The following is a 15,320-nucleotide window of genomic DNA, read 5'->3' as shown; positions in this document are numbered from 1 at the left end:
ACATGCAGACACCGCCCTCTGTGGGCCTCAGCCCCACTCTTGCATTAGCTGGGGGAATAACCAATGATCGGCTAACAGAACTTGATTTTCAATCTGGACACACCCCCCATGTCCATATTTTAGCCTCTCACATGGTGGTTTTGCACTTTCCTTCAGGGTGTGGTATTTGGCATCTATTTTTTTTTATTCAGACCCTTATGGGGAATCAGCCAAACTGAGGCTGAAAGAATTACCATTCAACATCCTGAAATAAATATGAAGGCACTTATCACCTAGTGCTTGGTCAAGAGTAACTGCTCAGTAAATATCAGCTGTCATCATTTTAGAAGTAGTTGCAAAGCATGATTTCTTACAGTTTTGCTCTGTTCTGGCTGTTAGAACAAACTGCGATAGACTGGGTGGCTTATAAATAGTAGAAATTTACTGCTCACAGTTCCGGGAGATGAGAAATCTGTTCACAGTTCTAGAGGGTTAGGAATCCTAGATGAAGAACCAGCAGATCCAGTGTCTGGTGAAAGCCTTCTTCCTGGCTCATAAAAGACCACTTTCCCACTGTGTCTTCTCCTGGTGGGAGGGTCCTAGCAAGATAACACAAATCTCTCATGAGGGCTACACCTCATGACCTAATCACCTCTCAAAAGCCCCCACCTCTTCAAACCATCACACTGGGGCTCAGGATTTCAACATGTATTTTAGAGAGACACAAATATTTAGTCTATAGCTGGGTCTCACAATGCCTCTACTACAGCCAGCCGGCTCTACCACAGTTTGAAAAGGCTAGTCTGTAGCAATGTTTTCCATAACTCACTGTTGTAAAATCGATTTACAGTTTCCCCAGTGACATTTTTAAAAATGAAATCAAAGAGTAGAAAAATGAATAGAAAAAGCAAGAATGTGATTATCATAATAGGTATTGTTTTATAAAGTTCTTGTGATTTAAAATGTATTTTATTATTGGCTGCTATAAAAATTTTGCAAGGCTGTCACATCTGATACTCTGCAATTGTCCATCACAATAATTAGCACGTGAGAGGTGGTGTGGCTTTACTGAAACAAGTTTGTGTGCTGACGAGATGTAAGGAATAGAGAACATTCTATTCCCCTCAGGTCTCTGCAGTGAATGTAGTTAATCTGTAGCTAGTAATGAACTGTTTCGTTTTTCTCTAATTGTTTCTTGAGAATAATTGTTGAATCCCTAAAATAAGGAGCAGAGAGCATGTTTTCATTGCTGCTGGAATCCTCACAGAGCCCAGCACAAGAACATCAGGCAGTGCTGATTAATGTCTGGCATTTGGTTTGGCTGCTTCGCTGGCCCTGTGATAGTAGATTGATTCGGCTGTTTAGCCTACTACACCATTTGCACTATTCACAGTTGTTAAGGTTCACCAGGCTGAAAAGGAGTCTATCCAGCTTTTCACAGGGCCCCAGTTCTCAGGGCCTGAGCCATAGCCTCTGCTTAATAACTATTTGAGGAATAAATGGAGGCTCAATCTATAAAATAAAACCTATGGTGGCTAGATTTTCCAATGATCTACCCCCTGCAAATTGTAAGGAATTTCAATGCAGTTAGGTTCCTTAAGTTTCAATATATTCACATGCAGAGAATGAGATCATAGAAATTCTCACAAGAGCGGTTTGATCAAATCGAGGGACTATTCACTCTCATTTTCATAGGAATAGTAAATTTGTTATAGACTACACATTTTCATTTCCCTGTCTTAGAATCTGAGGTCACATGAAGCTGAGCTACAAGGAGCAAAGTACATTTTGTTCTGCGGGAACTCTCTAGTGAATGCTCTCTTAACCTGGCCCTAATCTCGAATACCTGATCTCTTCTGTCGAAGGAGCAAATATTACTTCAAGGAAGAAATTTTACTTATTTTATTTCCCATGAGCTTCAGCAAAATAAGTTGTCTTCATTTTTCCCTCAAAACCGTGAAGTCCAGTAGTAGTGTCAGTTTGCTTGTGACTTTGACTTATACAGATCTTTGAATCATTGAACATGTTTATCTCTCTGTAAAATTCTTGCCTTGAAGAAGATACAGATGAGTAAAGAAAAAAGAAATAATCAAATGACTTTTGAATGACCATATGCTTGTTTTGAAATCCCTTTATCTATACCACCCCATCCTATTTTTGACTTCTTCTAAACTTTACCAAATACTGTGTAGCAATATTTTTGTGACTCATCCAAAAACAGTGTATTTTTACCATCGGGACAATCTAACAGTATAAACAGAACTGCTCATCTGTCTGTTCATCATCATTCTACCCAGGAAATTGTTCAATTCCAAAACACAGGAGTTCATCAGATCACCCCAAAACACATAACTTCATAACCAAGAGAATTTTAGGCATTTTCACACTGAGAAACAGACGGTACCTTATGAAAAATAAACTAGTTTTGCAAGAACTAGACTCATAGTATCAAGTCTATATTTTCTGCTTTCCTCAAGAGATGGCTTAGGCTGGTGCTGTGGCACACACCAGTAATCCCAGTAGCTTGGGAGGCTGAGGCAGAGGATCACAAGTTTAAAGCCAACCTTGGCAAAAACGAAGCGAAAAGTGAGACCCTGTCTCTAAATAAAATACAATATAGGGCTGGGGATGTGGCTCAGTGGTAGAGCACCGCTGAGTTCAATCCCTGGTACCTGCCCTCCCCTCAAAAAGAGAGATGGCTTAGAAGAAGTGACTGTGATACAGATATAAGTGCCATTTTATATGGTGAGGCCCAAGTATTTTTCATATTAGCTTTCAAGAAAAAAAAATGTTAATTAAAAAAAAATCAGAGACCGAGTGAACAGTTGAACATCCAGCCAAATTCCAAATGTAGCTAGAGTCAGGATTTGGTGTTATCATTGTCATCAGGTTGCTGTATTGCATCCCATGTCCCCTATCTCTGTACCCTCTCCTGCAGCTGCTCAGTTGCTAATTACACAGCATATTTCCCCTACATATTAATCACATGTTGAGTAAATCTCTCAGGAAATTTTGCAACATATTGAGTTAGACAGGAAACTTCCTTTCTGATCCCATTCTGACAATTTTTCTTGAGTTGTGTCATCAAAGCAGAAGCAGAGTCTCTTGAGAAGGTATCAAGTTCAGAGTCCCACACGAACAGGTCACCTTATTTTTATGAAGAGGCTGCGGGTCACCTACTTTGCCACTGCCCTAATAAAGTCAAGGGTCAGGATTTGTAGTTTAAGGAAATGCATGCACATTCCAGAATGTTCTCCCTCACTAAGAGATCTTCCATGGTGTATCTCTAATGTGTCCCCCTCAACCACAGGCCTTTTACTGAGGGTCCCACATATAAAAGGTAAGTCTGGTATTTGACAAATCCTCTAATAAAGAATGCTAACTAAGACATTTGTTATATTTTATTATTGTTTCTACTATATTTTCTGCTTTCCTCAAGAAAGCTGACTTACTATTTGCCTATAAATAGATACAGATGCAGCAATATTGGAAGGTATTGAAGAGCTCAGTGAGAAAATTGTAAATTTCCTAGAACCTACCTCTATACAAATAGTCACTGTTAATTTTTTTTTTTTTCCTGTGCAAGGAGTCAAATCCTGGACCACACATATGTCAACCATGTGCTCTACCACTGAGCTACACCCACGGCCCAGCCCACACTGTAACTTTAATCTGTGTACTGTTTTTTTTTTTTTAGAGTAGAACCATGGTACATATACTGAATTTGTCCTACTAACACATACATAGTAAATACCTGCTGACATGTTTTGAACTTTTAAAAATTATCTATATTCTGACTTACTTGCTATAACTATAATATTTAAAGTAATCCATTGCTATTTCTGGTTCATCAAACTTGAAATAAACTGACTCATTTGTTAAAGTGTAAGAGAAGTCAAAGTTCCTTGTGTAGCTAAAACATTCAACAGAAAATGTAGAAGAAAGGGAACAAGAAAACCCTTGTTCTTTGCTTCATTCAGGGTAGTTAGTCCATTGGAAAGATAGCCAAAGTCTCTTAAGCTCAAATAATTTTTAACACAAATTCTTTACATCATTCTGTTCCTACTCACCTTGAATTTATAGGCAGATGACCCTTGTCACTTGTGCCAGCCTTTTATTTGGATAATGAATTGGGAAGTAGCGTTCAGAATTAAAGTCCTGTAGCTTAGAGAAAGATTGAATACTTTGCAATTCAATATAGTTATGTATTGCAATAATTCCTGTACTCCCTAAGTAAACAATATTGTCTGTGTGTATATGTGTGTGTGTGTGTGTGTGTGTGAAAAAACACATATAAAATAATTGAAAATCAACATTTCTATTTGATAGATGAATTCCTAAAAGAGATAAAGTAGATAAATTTTGGTGTTTTTGACCGTTTTTCCACTAAACTACTATAACTACTGTGGTAATTTATCTTAAACATTATATAATTTGCCTGCAAGCAGAAAATTTAAATAATACATTTCCCACAAATAGCTACTGTAACTGTTTTCCATGTATCTTTGCAACAAGGGTCCATGAATTTACAAGCATTTGTGTAGTGTATACACATGCGTGTATTCCAGCCCCTATATAGGGTACCCTTGGGGCATTTCCTACATGGAACCTAAACACATACTTACTCTTACTTTTAAGGAAGTTAACAGATGGATACATCATTGTCCCTAAATGAGGTATGTGAGGATCTATTAGCCTCAGACTTCATATCTTCAACAAAGGAGGAAAATACAAAACATTTGCTTTAAACATTCCTCTTTTTATTTATATTTTCTTTTTTATTTGTTCTAATTAATTATATATGACAGTAGAATGCATTTTGACACATCACACATAAATGGAGTATAACTTCTCATCCTTCTGATTGTACATGATATAGATTCACACCAGTCGTGTAGTCGTATATGCACAGAGGGTAATAATGTCTGATTCATTCTACTGTTCTTTCTACCCCATTTCCCCTCCTCTCCCTTCACTCCCCTCTGCCTACTCCAAATAAACACTCCTCTTTTTATACGTAATATTTGCTAACTTAAATGCTTCTGTTTAAAAAGGAATTTTCTCCTTATGTCATATACAAAAGTGAATTCCAGGTAAATTAAAAAGATCATCAAGGAAAAGTTCAGTGATTCAAATCATTCAAGTAAAGACTGATCATCAAGGGAATTAAAATATAAGTTACAGAGTGAAAAATATTTATAACTCACATAAACAACACTGGACTGAAATATATATTACAACAAGAAAAATAGAGAACTCTTGCTAATCATTAATTAAAAGGCAGTTGGTCAATTAAAAAACAAACAAGTGAAAGACTAGAACAGCCACTTTGCCAAACAGGGAATTCAGATTGCCAGTAAACATGAAAAGATGTTCAACTTCATTAGTAATAAAGTAAGTATGAATTAAAACAATATTGATACATTATACACCCACCTGATTGGCAAAATAATAAAGTCTGACAATACCAAGTTCTGGCAAGGATGTGAAGTAACAGGATATTTCATATACTGCTGGTGGGAGTATAAACTGGTATAAACCACACTGGAAAAGAGTTTGGCACAACTGGATAAACCCGGATGTTATACAAACCCGGTGACCCAGCAATTCCACTCTAACTATATTCCTCAAAAAAATGCTTACACATATGCACCCACTGACCTGTAACCAGGATATGCAGAGCAGCCCTGATCATAACAGCCTAAGCTGGAAATGTTTCAGAGGTCCACTACCAAAAGAATGAATAAAGAAATCATGGTATGGTCATTCAATTAAATGTTAGTCAGCAAATAAACGAACGAGAGCTGGACAAAACAACATGGATAGATCTTACGAACACAAAATAGAACAAAAGAAGCAAGATGAAAGTATGCATAAAGTAGGATTCCATTCATATAAAGTAAAAACAGGGAGGATGTCTGATACTGTTTGAGGCAATATTTTCAAGTTCAATGTAAATGTCATTAACATAACATGGTTCCCACACAAGGTGAGTACTAATTGAAAAAGTCGAGCCTGTTTACCACTTATTATATTGAAGGTAACACTATCAAGAAAATCAAGCAGATGAGATACTCTACAAGTCAGGATTCAGTTACTGGAGGGCATGAGGGCAGAGCACATGCAGGAGACTTCTGTTTTTAGACCTGGATGGTGGCTGCTGCCTGAGTGTTTGCTTTATAACTAAGTCTTCGTTCAGTTCTAAATGTTTTTTTTTTAAAGACATAGATAAACTTTTAAAGACTTTTAAAAAACAGGAGACCTTCCCCCAAATGTCCCAGATAAAGTAGAATATCATTAAGAATTTGCATCCCAAAAAAATAATAAAAGGAGTTGGAATAGGTGTCCTTTGTGAGCACTAAGAGCACAGCTGAATCTCTGCTTCCCCACCCCACCCCAGACCCACATAAACAATGCCAGCCTTGGAGACTTGGTCCATTTGGACAAATGAAGACTCTCCTTAAGGCAGAGGGCAAGAATAGCTTGAGGAATAACAGACAATGTCTGGCATTGCCTTTTCCTTTATTTGTAGGAGTTCTAATCCCAAGTTCAGCAATGTGCCTCGGAGGAAGAATAGGCAGTGTACTCGGGTGAGCAGCCTCAAATGCAGTAACTCCATTGCCTTTGCATTCACCATTGAGGAAGTGTTCCATAGCCCACAGAAGTAGGGAGTCACCTATTAGGAATTCTCTAGTAATGAGAAATACTATTGCCTCATTTATCTGTTCAGTACATACTACATGACCTGAATTCTAGATTCTCACAGAGCAAGGGTTCATTGTTGGAGGAACACAAACCAACAAATCCTACTTAACACCGGGGATCTATGAAAAGAATCCACCCAACCTGCTTCTGGGCTCACCCAGGGCCACCAACAACTTTACGCCAGTTGAAAATTGTCCCAAGAATTTAAAAAATGTTTCTTGTTGACTGTCTCATGGTCTGTGATCCAGAGGGTTTAAAGGACAGCTTTCTGGCCCTGTGTTGGTAGTGTGCACGCTGTTGACTTTGGCATGACAGGGGACTGCGGTGAAGAAAGGTGTACAGAGAGGGTTGTCAGCGGAAGCTAATTTACACCCTGTGCAGGACTGAGGGCTGCTTGTTTGGAGCTGTTTTTCCTGTGGCTGAAGGATTCCTGGGAATGTGGTTCGGGCATGTCTCTGCTAGTGATATACTGTCATCTTTTCTCTTTTCCATTTACAGTATGCAGCTTTTACAGTGGTAACAGGCTTGATTTTTTCAATTATTACTCACCTTGTGTGGGAACCATGAACTTGAGAATACTGCCTCCAATAGTATCAGGTAGAAAATACCTCCTCACAGATTCTATTTTTCTGATAAAAGTAGGAAGTATGTTGCTTCTGTCTAAAGCAAACTAGAAAATATGTTAACCCAGAAACTAACCTAGAGCACCTTACTGCTGGGTATTAAAGTCTCTAGCAAAGCTGTCTATTTATTTGCATCAAAGTTGGTATAAGCCAAATACAAGTTGCTTTATTATCTATTGGGTGATAATCCAGAGGCCAGGTAAAGAACTATAGGTAGATATTTGTCACGACAATCTTCAGATTTCTCAAGACCATTATCTCTTAGTACACAGTATCTTTAAAAAAAAAAAAAACTTGCGTAGTTATAATAAAAGTCCCTTCTCATTATAGGATTCTGTGGTTCTGGTAATGTGTGATGCTTCTGATTTATAGCAATAACAAATGTGTATGCAGACACATAACCAAATATCTCCACTTGAGCCTGTCAGGGACAGCAGATCTAGACTGTGGCAGTCAAACAGTCACAAATATTTGTTTCTGAGGCATGTATTCACACCTGACCTATCATCAAGTAAGCCCATAAAGTTGTATTTCTGGTGGTTATAATTAGGTAGAAGTTATATTTATGGCCCTCAGCATCAAATCTTTGTCAGTGTTCTAAAAGGAATTGTTCTTTTCATTCCAAGAGTTGAGTATTCAAAATAAACATGGCAATATGTATATTTTCTCTAAATGAAGAAGACCAGAACTGCTCATTTTGTCTTAGAGTTTTCCAAATGAGAACACCGGCCAAAATTCTGAGGTGGGAAGCTCAATGCGCCCTCCTGTGTATTTACAGGTTCATGTTGACTAGGTCTGCAAACATTTCCTACCCTGGAAACCAGATCTCTAACAGGGTGTGAATAACCTCTCTGTGAAAGACCAGGAGACTGTCTACAATTGATCTATTTCTCCCATGCTCCCCATCCCTACCCCACTATGAGTTAGCCTCCTTATATCAGAGAAAACATTTGGCATTTGTTTTTTGGGGATTGGCTAACTTCACTTAGCATTATCTTCTCCAACGCCATGCATTTACCTGCAAAGGCCATGATTTTATTCTCTTTTATTGCTGAGTAAAATTCCATTGTGTATATATGCCACATTTTTTATCTATTCATCTACTGAAGGGCATCTAGTTTGGCTCCACAGTTTAGCTATTGGGAATTGTGCTGCTATAAACATTGATGTGGCTGTGTCCCTGTTGTATGCTGTTTTTAAGTCTTTGGGTTATAGACCAAGGAGAGGTATAGCTGGGTCAAATGGTGGTTCCATTCCCAGATTTCCAAGGAATCTCCATACTGCTTTCCATATTGGCTGCACCTATTTGCAGTTCCACCACAGTGTAAATGCTGTGGAAAAAAGTGTACCTTTTCCCCACATCCTCACCAACACTTATTGTTGTTTGTCTTCATAATGGCTACCATTCTGACTGGAGTGAAATGATATCTTAGAGTAGTTTTGATTTGCGTTTCTCTAACTGCTAGAGATGATGAACATTTTTTCACATATTTGTTGATTGATTGTATCTCCTCTTCTGAGAAGTGTCTGTTCAGGTCCTTGGCCCATTCTAGATAGGGCAGAGGGGTGGGAGGGAAAGGGAGGGGACAGGGGATTAGCAAGGATGTTGGAATGTTATAGACATCATTATCCAAAGTACATGAATGAAGATACGAATTGGTGTCAACATACTTTATATACAACCAGAGATATGAAAAATTGTGCTGTATATGTGTAATAAGAATTATAATGCATTCCTCTGTCATTTATTTTTTTAAAAACCAATTAAAAAAAAATGACCAGGAGACTGGAAGAAAGCTGTGCTTTAATGGAGGGAGAGAACTGAGCAATGGTATTGGTTGGAAGGAAACATCAAGTTGAGAATAGGAAAAATAAAGTATTTAAGGAATTTCCCCTCTGTTTTAGGCCTGAAGCACTTTCCTTTTCACAGTCCAATTCAATGCTTCAACTTGCCTGAATTTCCTTTGGAGTTATGTTCAAACTGATTTCCACTGTTCTAAGCATGCAGGCTTCTTGCCCAACTTCATGCTTCTGTGTGTAGAGGATTCCCAAATTGCAATGCCTTTGCCTCTGCCCTCCCATCTTAAATTGCTGCTTCCTCCTCCAACCTTTGGAGACCTTCTTTCTGAACTGGAAGCTTCCCCTACTCCCCTTGTGAGAGGTAATTGCTTTGACCTTATCTGTTTACCTCCTGGTATGGTACAGTATTTAGCACCTTTGAATGATAGGTTGTGGTCTATATCTGCTTTGCTAGAATGTGAGGTCCTTTCAAGCAGGGATTTTTATCTTGTTTATAATATCTGTGTCCCTTGCATCTGGCCGAATGTCTAGCACAACATGGTAGATAGTCAAATGTTAATTGTGTGTAGCCGTTTGAGATTCAAGCTCTTATCACTTTTAACATTCAGAATCAAGTGCTATTTTTGTATTATTTTTGCTCCTAATTGAGTAAAGAAAAAAAATGTCTTCTTCCAACTGCTAGAATTGGTCATTTAACATGGATGATTTTTTTTTAATCAAGCAGCAATTAGATTTGAAAAATATCTTTTAAAAAATTTAGATACTTATTCTTTTTTCCTGGAGTTTACAATCTATTTTGGTTAACAATATGTATGTGGCATATGATTATGTGTGTGTTTACCTGTGTACATACACATAGATATAGTTGCACTTCTTTCAACAAATGCATAGTACTCACTGTACTGTGCACAGGTGGTCAGGATACGTGCACCTTCACGCCTCAGCTCAACACTTAAGTGCATGTGTAGTGCCTGATGTATCCAGAAACAAGTAAGGCAATTTTTTCCATTAACAGAAGAAAAAGAAAGTGCTTGTAGGAGAGGAAAACAGCATAAGTAAAAAAACAAACAAACAAACAAAAAACACCTAGGATCTAAAAATGAACACGAAATTTGCAAGGGGCTATAAGGAGACTGACAAGATTGGAGGTTTTAAAGACACTTAGGGGCTCATGAAAAGCTGTGGGTACCAGAATTTTGCTTTGTGCTGCAAATATTTGAGAGCCAGGAACAAGTATTTAACAAGGTGTATGATATTCAATTGAATCTGATTAAACAAGCCCTTGAAAAGAAGCAATTGAGTTTCAAGAGCTCATAGACCAGGGGAGGGGAAAAATATATATATGTATATATGTATACATATATAAAAATATATATGAATAATATATGTATGTTATATACATATGTAATATATATGTGTATATATACACATACACACACACACACACTCACACACTCACACTGTATACCACAATAAGCCCATGAGACTATAAGGGAAAATGTTAATTTCTTCTGAGGGATATGAGAAAACTTCACAAAAACTGTAGATTTTGAACTAGGTATTGAAAATTGAACAGATAGATGCATAAGAGGAAGCATATTCAGATAAGTTTAACACAAAGCATATGAAATAAGGATTTTTTTAGCATTTGCAGTGGTGTGCAAATAACCAGAAAATGAACAAAAAAAAATGTCTGAGTGTGTTGAACATAGTATTATTTTTATGTACCCATCAAATTTTTATTTTGTTTATTACTTCTGCTGGTTCTTGCTCATGGTGCCTTATTTCCATGTCCCTTAGTAATTGTATCTATTTATTTTACTATAAGCCACTGGTGTGCCTTGGAAAATAAGAGAATTCCTATAGTCCTAAAATGAAGTGGCCTTCTCCCAGAATTTGTTTGTTCTGTCAAAAGTTTAAAGAAATCACTGACGTGGGACTGTTTTAGGTTAAATGTACGGGCTGAGAGTTTTTGTCGTTATTGTTTATTTTGTTTTTTAATCATCTTAAGGATGGGAGGTTGGATTGTGAATCTGCAGGAGGTTCACTTACAACTTCCAGGACTCTTCCTCTCCCCTACTCTTCTGAATACAGAGTAACTTCCTTTGTGATTCCTTGGCCATAGAATTGTGGAGCAGTTTTCACATCAGCTTCATTCATCCTTACATAAAGGGCACTTGGGTGAATGGGGCTCAACTTTATGGGGGTCTTTGATTAAATTCCTCATCTTAGGCCTGCCTTGAGTTTCGTCTTCTGTCTCTTGTTTTCTTGATGATGTGAAAGCTAAAGCTCATTTCCTAGCTTCTGGAATATTCCTCAGAGTAGAGCAGCTACTGCTTATCCCTCTGTGTTCCTACTTTTCTTTAAATTTCCCCCCTTAAATCCTTACTCCTTGACAGCATTTCAATGTTCTGGGAAAATTCTATTATGTAATTTATCATGCAGTTTTTATTGTTTTCAGTAAAGGATCAAGAAACCTAGACAGTCCTATTCTGTGAAACTGAAGTTCTAAAATAAGATTTGTATTTCAGAGGAAACTAACTACGTATAGGATCATTACAGTCAGATAAATAGAGACAAGTCATTAGAATAGCACAAATGACAGGTAAAGGAGAACTGGACAGAGCACGTGGAGCAGAATCAAGGGGATGGTAAGCTCTTTTAAGAAACAACTCTGTATAAGGAAACCACACACACAGACACACACACACACACACACACAGTGTGCACAACCACAGGAGCCATGGTGATCTTGTCTTCAGGATACTGCTGGGCATCAGATAAGTATGTCCACTATGTGACTGGAAAGGTATTTCTGGAACTCAGAAGACAGGTTAAGACTAAAGGCATATTTTAATCATCCATCTAGAGAGAAAGGTTAAAGCCATAGACTAAGAAATGGTCCAGAAACAGTCTTCAGCTTGAGAAGAGAGGAGACGAAGGCAGGCACAGGGGAAATGCCTGCATCGAAGGACCTGACACAAGACAAAATGGAGTCATTCAGCAAAACTCAGAAGGAGTGTTCTGGGAAGTAGAAAGTGAGCTGGGAGAACAGTGTGGTGGCAAACAGAGGAGGCCAGCCTCTGAGGAAGGCAGGCCTCATTCTTCAGATGGTTAAAGATTAAGCAAGGGGAGTGCTTGAGAGAAGCTGTTGGATTTGGTGCTTCAGTGACCACTGAAGACCTTTTCAGGTCAATTTTGGCTCTTTGCAGGGGGAAAAAGCTTGACTATAAGAGATGAAGAAGGGAGTCAAAAGGAGTATGTGAAATAGTGAGGACGTAGACTATGCTTTTAACACATTCCAGGATGAAAGAAAAAAAAAATGGCAGCTTAACAATTATGAAACATCATTAGAAGATGATCTGAGAATAAGAGAAACTTTCTTACTGACAAGAAAGATTTGAGGATTGAAAAATAATTCAAAAGAGCAAAAGTCTGATAGCTGGATGTGGCCCCCGATGAGAGTAGAAGAAATAGAACCATGAATCCAAGTTGGGGCTTGGGATAGTATTTCAAGGAAATGGAAACACTTCCCCTCCAAAGTCAGAGGTTGAGGACAAAAGAACTGAGTAATCACAGGTCTGATGACAAAAATCTCCTAGATAAAATAGGCGGTGAGAGATTTGGTGGCTTAAGAAGGATAGGAAAGGATCAGTATTATTATAGTGAATCTTTTAAGAAATCAATTCTGTATAACGAAAACACCCCCCCCACACACACACACACACACACATAGTGTGAGCAACCACAGGAACCAGAATTGCCTGGATTTGTGGTTCAGCTAATATGAAAAGTAATGTGACATCCCAACTATATTCTCCAAGATGCCTTTTCAGATCTTCTTGGTCTTTTTCCAGTCTTCCATAGTACCCATGGGTTTAGTATGTGTCTTCCCTTTTCTTGTACAGTAGCACTTAGCCATATGGGGGTAGAATTTGTGTGTGTGTGTGTGTGTGTGTACGTGTGCACGCGCATGCACGCGCACATGCATGCTCCTGCATGTACAGTCCTGAATATACATTCTTGGAAGAGAACATTAATATCTTGTCCCTCCTTTGTCATGAATAGAAAAGAAAGTATTTTTTTAACTAATATGTATCTTTAAATGTTTGTTGAATTGACAAGAAAAGGAAAATCTAAGTGCTATGGTAGCTTCAGGGGGGAAGTGTTCAAATATGGATATGAAGGGTGTGGAATGGAAGTATGAAAACCAAACAGAAATGTAGGATAAAGATAACAGTCCTCCTCTAACCTGCTTACTGAACATCTGCTGAATGAGATAAGGAATGTGGTTGCTACAGGGCTGCTTTGGGAGATTTATTAGACAATCAAGAAAAAGCCAAAAGTATGATACAGGACATCAAACAGGAAAGGAAGGAAGGAAGGAAGGAAGGAAGGAAGGAAGGAGGGAGGAAGGAAGGATTATTTCCATTAAAAAATGGAAGCACATGAGGTGAGCAAGGTTATGCTGACTGATGAGATATGTATCCAAAAATGGTTCCATTTGATTGGTGAGACAAAGGCTAGACTTTGGTTCCATGAAAACTAACCTCAAACTGTGGCCTGAAGCCAGCTAGTAGCCAAGCAAGGATTATTCCAGATGCTCTTCGTTCAAGACTCATCTCCTGAGAGATATGTCAGTATAGACCATTTGCAAGGGGTATCCAGGACTTGATAAGGATCCCTGCTTTGTGTCTGCTGTTTCAAAATGGTAATTAACTTAAATTGGTTTGTCAGGGCACTGTGTATACAAAACTGTCTTATAGTCAATCATAGAGTTTGTCAAGTAGAGCTGTTCTGTGTGGATAAAACAGGAGAGCTGTGTCTGTGGAACAAAGTTTGGCAGGAGTTTCAGCAGGGAATCGTCCAGGATGGCAATCTGAGTCATGGCCAGATGTCAGGAGAATACATTTCCAACACATTGCTGGTAATGATTTCAGTTACACTCGCGCTCCTGCTTGCTAGTTTGCAAAGATTTTCCATCTCAGGGGATATTTCTGCAGCTCCTCCCAAAACTAGTGAAGACTATTTATTGTGAAGACATTATGAGCATGTTATATTCCCAATTAGGCCTCTTTGATGAGTATTTAGATTCAGAGTCAAATTTGAGGAATCAGCTTTCAATTATACTCATTTACTTGAAGTTTTAGTGTGTGTGTGTGTGTGTGTGTGTGTATTTCCTTTTGAATTTGAAACAAATGTGGTCAAGCATATGGCAACCATTTTCCTTCTGTCCCCATCAAAACCTGGAGTATAAATTAGAAAATTAGAGATTTTCTAATAGGCATGGAAATTAGAGTAAGACCTAGAAGTTGTGCTGATTCTCAACCCCCATATTGTACTGATTAACAATGACCTCATCTCTTCTTCCTCTTTTTTTTCTCCTCCTCCTCCTCCTCCCCCTCTTCCTCCTCATCTTCCTCAATTGTACTGATTCCCAAACCCCACATTGACTTACAGGCCTGCAGGGCCTGGCCGGCTCTCTGAGGAATACTGGGACTGAAAGTGGGGGACCTCCCTGGGAGGGAAATAGGTGGTTAGAATGCCAGTGTCAAAAGGCTTATCATCCCTGGAACTCTTTAAGTCCGGATTTCTTTTCCTTTGGAAAAGGTAATCCTTTTAAAAATAATAATAGTAAGACTGTATTTCCTACCTCATGTTTGAAGGTGCAGGTGACACTTTTTTTTTCCTCAGAATAATTATAATTCCAACTAAGGATTGAAGCCTTTAGAAATTGAGGAAGAATGATATGAGGAAAATGGTAATTGATTTTGCTAGAATCAGAGAGTTTAATTTTCCTTCTCACTTCTAGATTAGTGCTTTCTCACTACATCATGCCTAATACTTTTCTAGGCACACAAGGCAAATAAAAGAAGGGCTTGCTGGGAGCATCTTCTACTTCCAAGCAAAGCAATTATACCCCCCCCCAAAAAAAAGAGCAACTGGTAGATAAAGAGCAAAAACTTAATAGTATAACCAGATACATCCTGAATGGTAAACTAGAGGTATAGAAGATTTCAACTCCTCTCCACACAAAACAAACCACTTTCAGCTTTTTAGAAGCTATTATGATGACCAATTGTGAGTATTGGAAAACTTCTCCCTGGTCCCTACCTCTAGCTCTGAGAGGTATGTCACTGTGAACCTCACAGTATCCCTGAGCCCAGGGGGAGACTGGGGTGGGGGAAGCTCAGGGACCAGCATAGATAGTGA

At 38.4% G+C, this 15,320-nt stretch overlaps 1 protein-coding gene across 7 annotated transcripts in view; it reads left to right on the top strand.

The window, feature by feature from the left end:
* The window catches only part of Palld (palladin, cytoskeletal associated protein), a 375,619-nt gene that overhangs the window by 255,037 nt on the left and 105,262 nt on the right, over positions 1–15,320 (top strand). The window lies entirely within an intron of this gene.

The sequence above is a fragment of the Marmota monax genome, unplaced genomic scaffold (genome assembly GCF_021218885.2).
Source record: "Marmota monax isolate L192 unplaced genomic scaffold, Marmota_monax_Labrador192_F-V1.1 WCK01_AAM20220418_F8-fsc00040, whole genome shotgun sequence".
NCBI classification, from domain to species: domain Eukaryota; kingdom Metazoa; phylum Chordata; class Mammalia; order Rodentia; family Sciuridae; genus Marmota; species Marmota monax.
The sequence above is the reverse complement of the archived record's forward strand: the minus strand, read 5'-3'. Positions and strand labels throughout refer to the sequence as shown.